Source organism: Drosophila suzukii, chromosome 3, assembly GCF_043229965.1.
Source record: "Drosophila suzukii chromosome 3, CBGP_Dsuzu_IsoJpt1.0, whole genome shotgun sequence".
Taxonomy (NCBI): Eukaryota; Metazoa; Arthropoda; class Insecta; order Diptera; family Drosophilidae; genus Drosophila; species Drosophila suzukii.
In genome coordinates this window covers 44842635-44854528 of record NC_092082.1, presented here as the reverse complement: position 1 = coordinate 44854528, position 11894 = coordinate 44842635, and positions in this window count along the sequence as shown.

The window sequence follows — 11894 nt, the reverse complement described above, 5'->3', positions numbered from 1 at the left end:
TGAAGTTTGTGGGCGGTTTATGGGCGTTAGGGTGGGCGTGGCACTCTACTGAAAAAAACTTGCGCTGCGTAAGAAGCTCAGGAATCTGCACGCCAAATCTCAATAGCCTAGCTCCCATAGTTTCCGAGATCTCAGCGTTCATCCGGACAGACAGACGGACAGACGGACATTGCTAGATCGACTCGGCTAGTGATCCTGATCAAGAATATATATACTTTATGGGGTCGGAAACGGAAACGGTACCCAGGGAACACCACGAGGAGGCCGATGCTTTGCAACGTACCGTACGGAAGGCATAATGTTAATGTTAATGTTACCAAATAAATTAAAATATATAATACTTATTTTACGTTACTACAACCTACTCATACTTTTTTTTTGTTTTTTAGTTTTTTCAAAAATTTGCTACATTAATACCTATTTAGTTTTTTTTTTTTTGGTTTTTGTTTTTTTTTAATAAGAAAAGAAAAAACAAACAATTAAATAGTTTGCAATATGTTTTTTTTTAGGAATATTTATTTTACCATAATAGTTAGTATTTGTGTATTTTTGTAAGACATACAGACAGCCAGCCAGCCAGACAGACAGACCGACAGACAGACAGACATTCAGTCAGACATTCAGACAGACATTCAGACAGACATTCAGACAGACAGACAGACAGACATTCAGACAGACAGACAGCCAGCCAGCCAGACAGACAGACCGACAGACAGACAGACATTCAGTCAGACATTCAGACAGACATTCAGACAGACATTCAGACAGACAGACAGACAGACATTCAGACAGACAGACAATCAGACAGACAGACAGACAGACATTCAGACAGACAGACAGACATTCAGACAGACAGACAGACAGACAGACAGACAGACATTCAGACAGACAGACATTCAGACAGACAGACAGACAGACAGACAGCTAGGCTATTGAGATTCAGACATACAGACATACAGACATACAGACATACAGACATACAGACATACAGACATACAGACATACAGACATACAGACATACAGACATACAGACATACAGACATACAGACATACAGACATACAGACATACAGACATACAGACATACAGACATACAGACATACAGACATACAGACATACAGACATACAGACATACAGACATACAGACATACAGACATACAGACATACAGACATACAGACATACAGACATACAGACATACAGACATACAGACATACAGACATACAGACATACAGACATACAGACATACAGACATACAGACATACAGACATACAGACATACAGACATACAGACATACAGACATACAGACATACGGACATACAGACATACAGACATACAGACATACAGACATACAGACATACAGACATACAGACATACAGACCTACAGACATACAGACATACAGACATACAGACATACAGACATACAGACATACAGACATACAGACATACAGACATACAGACATACAGACATACAGACATACAGACATACAGACATACAGTCATACAGACATACAGACATACAGACATACAGACATACAGACATACAGACATACAGACATACAGACATACAGACATACAGACATACAGACATACAGACATACAGACATACAGACATACAGACATACAGACATACAGACATACAGACATACAGACATACAGACATACAGACATACAGACATACAGACATACAGACATACAGACATACAGACATACAGACATACAGACATACAGACATACAGACATACAGACATACAGACATACAGACATACAGACATACAGACATACAGACATACAGACATACAGACATACAGACATACAGACATACAGACATACAGACATACAGACATACAGACATACAGACATACAGACATACAGACATACAGACATACAGACATACAGACATACAGACATACAGACATACAGACATACAGACATACAGACATACAGACATACAGACATACAGACATACAGACATACAGACATACAGACATACAGACATACAGACATACAGACATACAGACATACAGACATACAGACATACAGACATACAGACATACAGACATACAGACATACAGACATACAGACATACAGACATACAGACATACAGACATACAGACATACAGACATACAGACATACAGACATACAGACATACAGACATACAGACATACAGACATACAGACATACAGACATACAGACATACAGACATACAGACATACAGACATACAGACATACAGACATACAGACATACAGACATACAGACATACAGACATACAGACATACAGACATACAGACATACAGACATACAGACATACAGACATACAGACATACAGACATACAGACATACAGACATACAGACATACAGACATACAGACATACAGACATACAGACATACAGACATACAGACATACAGACATACAGACATACAGACATACAGACATACAGACATACAGACATACAGACATACAGACATACAGACATACAAACATACAGACATACAGACATACAGACATACAGACATACAGACATACAGACATACAGACATACAGACATACAGACATACAGACATACAGACATACAGACATACAGACATACAGACATACAGACATACAGACATACAGACATACAGACATAAAGACACACAGACATACAGACATTCAGACAGACAGACATTCAGACAGACAGACAGACATTCAGACATTCAGACAGACATTCAGACAGACAGACAGACATTCAGACAGACAGACAGACAGACATTCAGACAGACAGACAGACAGACTTTCAGACAGACATACAGACATTCAGACAGACAGACAATCAGACAGACAGACAGACAGACAGACAGACAGACAGTCATTCAGACAGACAGACATTCAGACAAACAGACACATACAGACATACAGTCATACAGACATACAGACATACAGACATACAGACATACAGGCATACAGACATACAGACATACAAACATACAGACATACAGACATACAGACATACAGACATACAGACATACAGACATACAGACATACAGACATACAGACATACAGACATTCAGAAATACAGACATACAGACATACAGACATACAGACATACAGACATACTGACATACAGACATACAGACATACAGACATACAGACATACAGACATACAGACATACAGACATACAGACATACAGACATACAGACATACAGACATACAGACATACAGACATACAGACATACATACATACATACATACAGACATACAGACATACAGACATACAGACATACAGACATACAGACATACAGACATACAGACATACAGACATACAGACATACAGACATACAGACATACAGACATACAGACATACAGACATACAGACATACAGACATACAGACATACAGACATACAGACATACAGACATACAGACATACAGACATACAGACATACAGACATACAGACATACAGACATACAGACATACAGACATACAGACATACAGACATACAGACATACAGACATACAGACATACAGACATACAGACATACAGACATACAGACATACAGACATACAGACATACAGACATACAGACATACAGACATACAGACATACAGACATACAGACATACAGACATACAGACATACAGACATACAGACATACAGACATACAGACATACAGACATACAGACATACAGACATACAGACATACAGACATACAGACATACAAACATACAAACATACAGACATACAGACATACAGACATACAGACATACAGACATACAGACATACAGACATACAGACATACAGACATACAGACATACAGACATTCAGACATACAGACATACAGACATACAGACATACAGACATACAGACATACAGACATACAGACATACAGACATACAGACATACAGACATACAGACATACAGACATACAGACATACAGACATACAGACATACAGACATACAGACATACAGACATACAAACATACAAACATACAAACAGACAGACATACAGACATACAGACATACAGACATACAGACATACAGACATACAGACATACAGACATACAGACATACAGACATACAGACATACAGACATACAGACATACAGACATACAGACATACAGACATACAGACATACAGACATACAGACATACAGACATACATACATACATACATACAGACATACAGACATACAGACATACAGACATACAGACATACAGACATACAGACATACAGACATACAGACATACAGACATACAGACATACAGACATACAGACATACAGACATACAGACATACAGACATACAGACATACAGACATACAGACATACAGACATACAGACATACAGACATACAGACATACAGACATACAGACATACAGACATACAGACATACAGACATACAGACATACGGACATTCAGACAGACAGACATTCAGACAGACAGACAGACATTCAGACAGACAGACAGACAGACATTCAGACAGACAGACAGACAGACATTCAGACAGACAGACAGACCTTCAGACAGACAGACAGACAGACATTCAGACAGACAGCCAGACATTCAGACAGACAGACACAGACATTCAGACAGACAGACAGACATTCAGACAGACAGACAGACAGACAGCAGGCAGACAGACAGACAGACAGACAGACAGACAGACAGACATTCAGACAGACAGACAGACAGACAGACAATCAGACAGACAGACAGACAGTCATTCAGACAGACAGACATTCAGACAGACAGACATTCAGACAGACAGTCAGTCGGACAGACAGACAGACAGACAGACATTCAGACAGACAGACATTCAGACAGACAGTCAGTCGAACAGACAGACAGACAGACAGACAGACATTCAGACAGACAGACAGACAGACATTCAGACAGACAGACAGACATTCAGACAGACAGACAGACAGACAGACATTCAGACAGACAGACAGACATTCAGACAGACATTCAGACAGACAGACAGACAGCCAGACATTCAGACATTCAGACATTCAGACAGACAGACAGACATTCAGACAGACAGACAGACAGCAGGCAGACAGACAGGCAGACAGACAGACAGACAGACAGACAGACATTCAGACAGACAGACAGACATTCAGACAGACATTCAGACAGACAGACAGACAGACAGACAGACAGACAGACATACAGACAGACAGACAGTCAGACAGACAGACAGTCAGACAGACAGACAGACATTCAGACGCGGTTTGTCGGCATTAGAGTGGGCGTGGCATATTCGCGTAACAAACTTGCGCTGCGTATAAGGCTACAGAATCTAAATCTGAATTTTCTATCTTTGATAGTTTCCGAGATATCCACGTTCATATTTACGATTTTTTGAAGTTTGTGGGCGGTTTATGGGCGTTAGGGTGGGCGTGGCACTCTACTGGAACAAACTTGCACTGCGGAAGAAGCTCAGGAATCTGCACGCCAAATCTCAATAGCCAAGCTCCCATAGTTTCCGAGATCTCAGGGTTCATCCGGACAGACAGACGGACAGACGGACATTGCTAGATCGACTCGGCTAGTGATCCTGATCAAGAATATATATACTTTATGGGGTCGGAAACGCTTCCTTCTGCCTGTTATATACTTTCCGACGAATCTAGTATAACCTTTTACTCTACGAGTAACGGGTATAACAAGGAAGAACGCTATAGTCGAGTACCTCGCCTATCAGATACCCGTTACTCAGATAACAAACTTTAAAATAAATATGCGTTCATGTATGTTTTTCGCCGCTCGAATTTGCTCCCGATTACTATGTTAAAATCGGTACCCAGGGAACACCACGAGGAGGCCGTTGCTTTGCAACGTACCGTACGGAAGGCATAACTATTAATGTTACCAAATAAATTTAATATATATATTACTTATTTTTCGTTACTACAACCTACTCATACTTTTTTTTTGTTTTTTAGTTTTTTCAATAATTTGCTACATTACCTACCTATTTAGTTTTTTTTTTTTTTGGTTTTTTGTTTTTTTTTTTTAATAAGAAAAGAAAAAACACAAACAATTAAATAGTTAGCAATATGTTTTTTTTTAAGAATATTTATTTTACTATAATAGTTAATATTTGTGTATTTTTGTAAGACATTCAGACAGACAGACAGACAGACAGACATTCAGACAGACAGACAGACAGACAGACAGACAGTCAGACAGACAGACAGACAGACAGACAAACATTCAGACATTCAGACAGACAGACATTCGGACAGACATTCAGACAGAAGGACAAACAGACATTTAGACAGACAGACAATCAGACAGACAGACATTCAGACAGACAGACAGACATTCAGACAGACAGACAATCAGACAGACAGACAGACAGACAGACAGACAGTCATTCAGACAGACAGACATTCAGACAGACAGACATTCAGACAGACAGTCAGTCAGACCGACAGACAGACATTCAGACAGACAGACAGAGAATCAGACATACATTCAGACAGACAGACAGACATTCAGACAGACAGACATTCAGACAGACATTCAGACAGACATTCAGACAGACAGACAGACAGACAGACAGACAGACATACAGACAGACAGACAGTCAGACAGACAGACAGGCATTCAGACGCGGTTTGTCGGCGTTAGAGTGGGCGTGGCATATTCGCGTAACAAACTTGCGCTGCGTATAAGGCTACAGAATCTAAATCTGAATTTTCTATCTTTGATAGTTTCCGAGATATCCACGTTCATATTTACGATTTTTTGAAGTTTGTGGGCGGTTTATGGGCGTTAGGGTGGGCGTGGCACTCTACTGAAAAAAACTTGCGCTGCGTAAGAAGCTCAGGAATCTGCACGCCAAATCTCAATAGCCTAGCTCCCATAGTTTCCGAGATCTCAGCGTTCATCCGGACAGACAGACGGACAGACGGACATTGCTAGATCGACTCGGCTAGTGATCCTGATCAAGAATATATATACTTTATGGGGTCGGAAACAGAAACGGTACCCAGGGAACACCACGAGGAGGCCGTTGCTTTGCAACGTACCGTACGGAAGGCATAACTATTAATGTTACCAAATAAATTAAAATATATATTACTTATTTTTATACCCGTTACTCGTAGAGTAAAAGGGTATACTAGATTCGTCGGAAAGTATGTAACAGGCAGAAGGAAGCGTTTCCGACCCCATAAAGTATATATATTCTTGATCAGGATCACTAGCCGAGTCGATCTAGCCATGTCCGTCTGTCCGTCTGTCCGTCTGTCCGTCTGTCCGTCTGTCCGTCTGTCCGTATGAACGCTGAGATCTCGGAAACTATGAGAGTTACAATACTGGGATTAGGCACGCAGATTCCTGAGATTCCTGCGCAGCGCAAGTTTGTTTCAGTAGAGTGCCACGCCCACTCTAACGCCCACAAACCGCCCAAAACTGTGGCTCCTACAGTTTTGATGCTAGAATAAAAATTTTAACTGAAATGTAATGTTCTCATCAATACCTATCGATTGACCTAAAAAAAAGTTTGCCACGCCCACTTTAACGCCCACAAACCGCGAAAACCTGTGACGCCCACAATTTTTATGCTAGATAAAAAATTTTAACTGAAATGTATTCGTCTCGTCATTACCTATCGATTGACTCAAAAAAAAGTTTGCCACGCCCACTTTAACGCCCACAAACCGCAAAAACCTGTGACGCCCACAATTTTCATGCTAGATAAAAAATTGTAACTGAAATGTATTGGTCTCGTCGATACCTATCGATTGATCCAAAAAAAATTTGACACGCCCACTCTAACGCCCATAACGCTTAAATCTGTATACCGCCGGTAGGTGGCGCATTTTAATCTCGCTTTGCTGCTTGCATATCTCCATTTAGCTGAGTAACGGGTATCTGATAGTCGAGGTACTCGACTATAGCGTTCTTCCTTGTTCGTTACTACAACCTACTCATACCTTTTTTTTGTTTTTTAGTTTTTTCAAAAATTTGCTACATTAATACCTATTTAGTTTTTTTTTTTTTGGTTTTTTGTTTTTTTTTTAATAAGAAAAGAAAAAACAAACAATGAAATAGTTTGCAATATGTTTTTTTTAGGAATATTTATTTTACCATAATAGTTAATATTTGTGTATTTTTGTAAGACATACAGACAGCCAGCCAGCCAGACAGACAGACCGACAGACATTCAGACAGACAGACAGACATTCAGACAGACATTCAGACAGACATTCAGACAGACATTCAGACAGACAGACAGACAGACAGACAGACATTCAGACAGACAGACAGACAGACAGTCAGACAGACAGACAGAGAAACATTCAGACATTCAGACTTCTGTCTGTCTGAATGTCTGAATGTTTGTTCGGACAGACATTCAGACAGACAGACAAACAGACATTCAGACAGACAGACAATCAGACAGACAGACAGACATTCAGACAGACATTCAGACAGACAGACAGACATTCAGACAGACAGACAGACAGACATTCAGACAGACAGACATTCAGACAGACAGACAGACAGACAGACAGACAGTCAGACAGACAGACAGGCAGACATTCAGACATTCAGACAGACAGACATTCAGACAGACAGACATTCGGACAGACATTCAGACAGACAGACAGACAGACAATCAGACAGACAGACAGACAGACAGTCATTCAGACAGACAGACATTCAGACAGACAGACATTCAGGCAGACAGACAGACATTCAGACAGACAGACAGACATTCAGACAGACAGACATTCAGACAGACAGACATTCAGACAGACAGACAGACATTCAGACAGACAGACAGACATTCAGACATTCAGACAGACAGACAGACAGACAGACATACAGACAGACAGACAGTCAGACAGTCAGACAGACAGACAGACATTCAGACAGACAGACATTCAGACAGACAGACAGACAGACAGACATTCAGACATTCAGACATTCAGACATTCAGACAGACAGACATTCAGACAGACAGACAGACAGACATTCAGACAGACAGACATTCAGACAGACAGACATACAGACATACAGACATACAGACATACAGACATACAGACATACAGACATACAGACATACAGACATACAGACATACAGACATACAGACATACAGACATACAGACATACAGACATACAGACATACAGACATACAGACATACAGACATACAGACATACAGACACACAGACATACAGACATACAGACATACAGACATACAGACATACAGACATACAGACATACAGACATACAGACATACAGACATACAGACATACAGACATACAGACATACAGACATACAGACATACAGACATACAGACATACAGACATACAGACATACAGACATACAGACATACAGACATACAGACATACAGACATACAGACATACAGACATACAGACATACAGACATACAGACATACAGACATACAGACATACAGACATACAGACATACAGACATACAGACATACAGACATACAGACATACAGACATACAGACATACAGACATACAGACATACAGACATACAGACATACAGACATACAGACATACAGACATACAGACATACAGACATACAGACATACAGACATACAGACATACAGACATACAGACATACAGACATACAGACATACAGACATACAGACATACAGACATACAGACATACAGACATACAGACATACAGACATACAGACATACAGACATACAGACATACAGACATACAGACATACAGACATACAGACATACAGACATACAGACATACAGACATACAGACATACAGACATACAGACATACAGACATACAGACATACAGACATACAGACATACAGACATACAGACATACAGACATACAGACATACAGACATACAGACATACAGACATACAGACATACAGACATACAGACATACAGACATACAGACATACAGACATACAGACATACAGACATACAGACATACAGACATACAGACATACAGACATACAGACATACAGACATACAGACATACAGACATACAGACATACAGACATACAGACATACAGACATACAGACATACAGACATACAGACATACAGACATACAGACATACAGACATACAGACATACAGACATACAAACATACAGACATACAGACATACAGACATACAGACATACAGGCATTCAGACGCGGTTTGTCGGCGTTAGAGTGGGCGTGGCATATTCGCGTAACAAACTTGCGCTGCGTATAAGGCTACAGAATCTAAATCTGAATTTTCTATCTTTGATAGTTTCAGAGATATCCACGTTCATATTTACGATTTTTTGAAGTTTGTGGGCGGTTTATGGGCGTTAGGGTGGGCGTGGCACTCTACTGAAAAAAACTTGCGCTGCGTAAGAAGCTCAGGAATCTGCACGCCAAATCTCAATAGCCTAGCTCCCATAGTTTCCGAGATCTCAGCGTTCATCCGGACAGACAGACGGACAGACGGACTTTGCTAGATCGACTCGGCTAGTGATCCTGATCAAGAATATATATACTTTATGGGGTCGGAAACAGAAACGGTACCCAGGGAACACCACGAGGAGGCCGTTGCTTTGCAACGTACCGTACGGAAGGCATAATGTTAATGTTAATTTTACCAAATAAATTAAAATATATATTACATATTTTACGTTACTACAACCTACTCATACTTTTTTTTTATTTTTTAGTTTTTTCAAAATTTTGCTACATTAATACCTATTTAGTTTTTTTTTTTTGGTTTTTTGTTTTTTTTTAATAAGAAAAGAAAAAACAAACAATGAAATAGTTTGCAATATGTTTTTTTTTAGGAATATTTATTTTACCATAATAGTTAATATTTGTGTATTTTTGTAAGACATACAGACAGCCAGCCAGCCAGACAGACAGACCGACAGACATTCAGACAGACAGACAGACATTCAGACAGACATTCAGACAGACATTCAGACAGACAGACAGACAGACATTCAGACAGACAGACAGACAGACAGACAGTCAGACAGACAGACAGACAAACATTCAGACATTCAGACAGACAGACAGACAGACAGACATACAGACAGACAGACAGTCAGACAGACAGACATTCAGACAGACAGACATTCAGACAGACAGACAGACAGACAGACATTCGGACATTCAGACAGACAGACAGACAGACATTCAGACAGACAGACAGACAGACAGACAGACAGACAGACAGACATTCAGACAGACAGACATTCAGACAGACAGACAGACAGACATTCAGACAGACAGACAGACAGACAGACAGACATTCAGACAGACATTCAGACAGACAGACAGACAGACATTCAGACAGACAGACAGACATTCAGACAGACAGTCATTCAGACAGGCATACAGATATACAGACATACAGACGTACAGACATACAGACATACAGACATACAGACATACAGACATACAGACATACAGACATACAGACAGACAGACATTCAGACAGACAGACATTCAGACAGACATACAGACATTCAGACAGACAGACAATCAGACAGACAGACAGACAGACAGTCATTCAGACAGACAGACATTCAGACAGACAGACAGACATTCAGACAAACAGACATTCAGACAGCAAGACAGACAGACTGACAGACATACAGACATACAGACATACAGACATACAGACATACAGACATACAGACATACAGACATACAGACATACAGACATACAGACATACAGACATACAGACATACAGACATACAGACATACAGACATACAGACATACAGACATACAGACATACAGACATACAGACATACAGACATACAGACATACAGACATACAGACATACAGACATACAGACATACAGACATACAGACATACAGACATACAGACATACAGACATACAGACATACAGACATACAGACATACAGACATACAGACATACAGACATACAGACATACA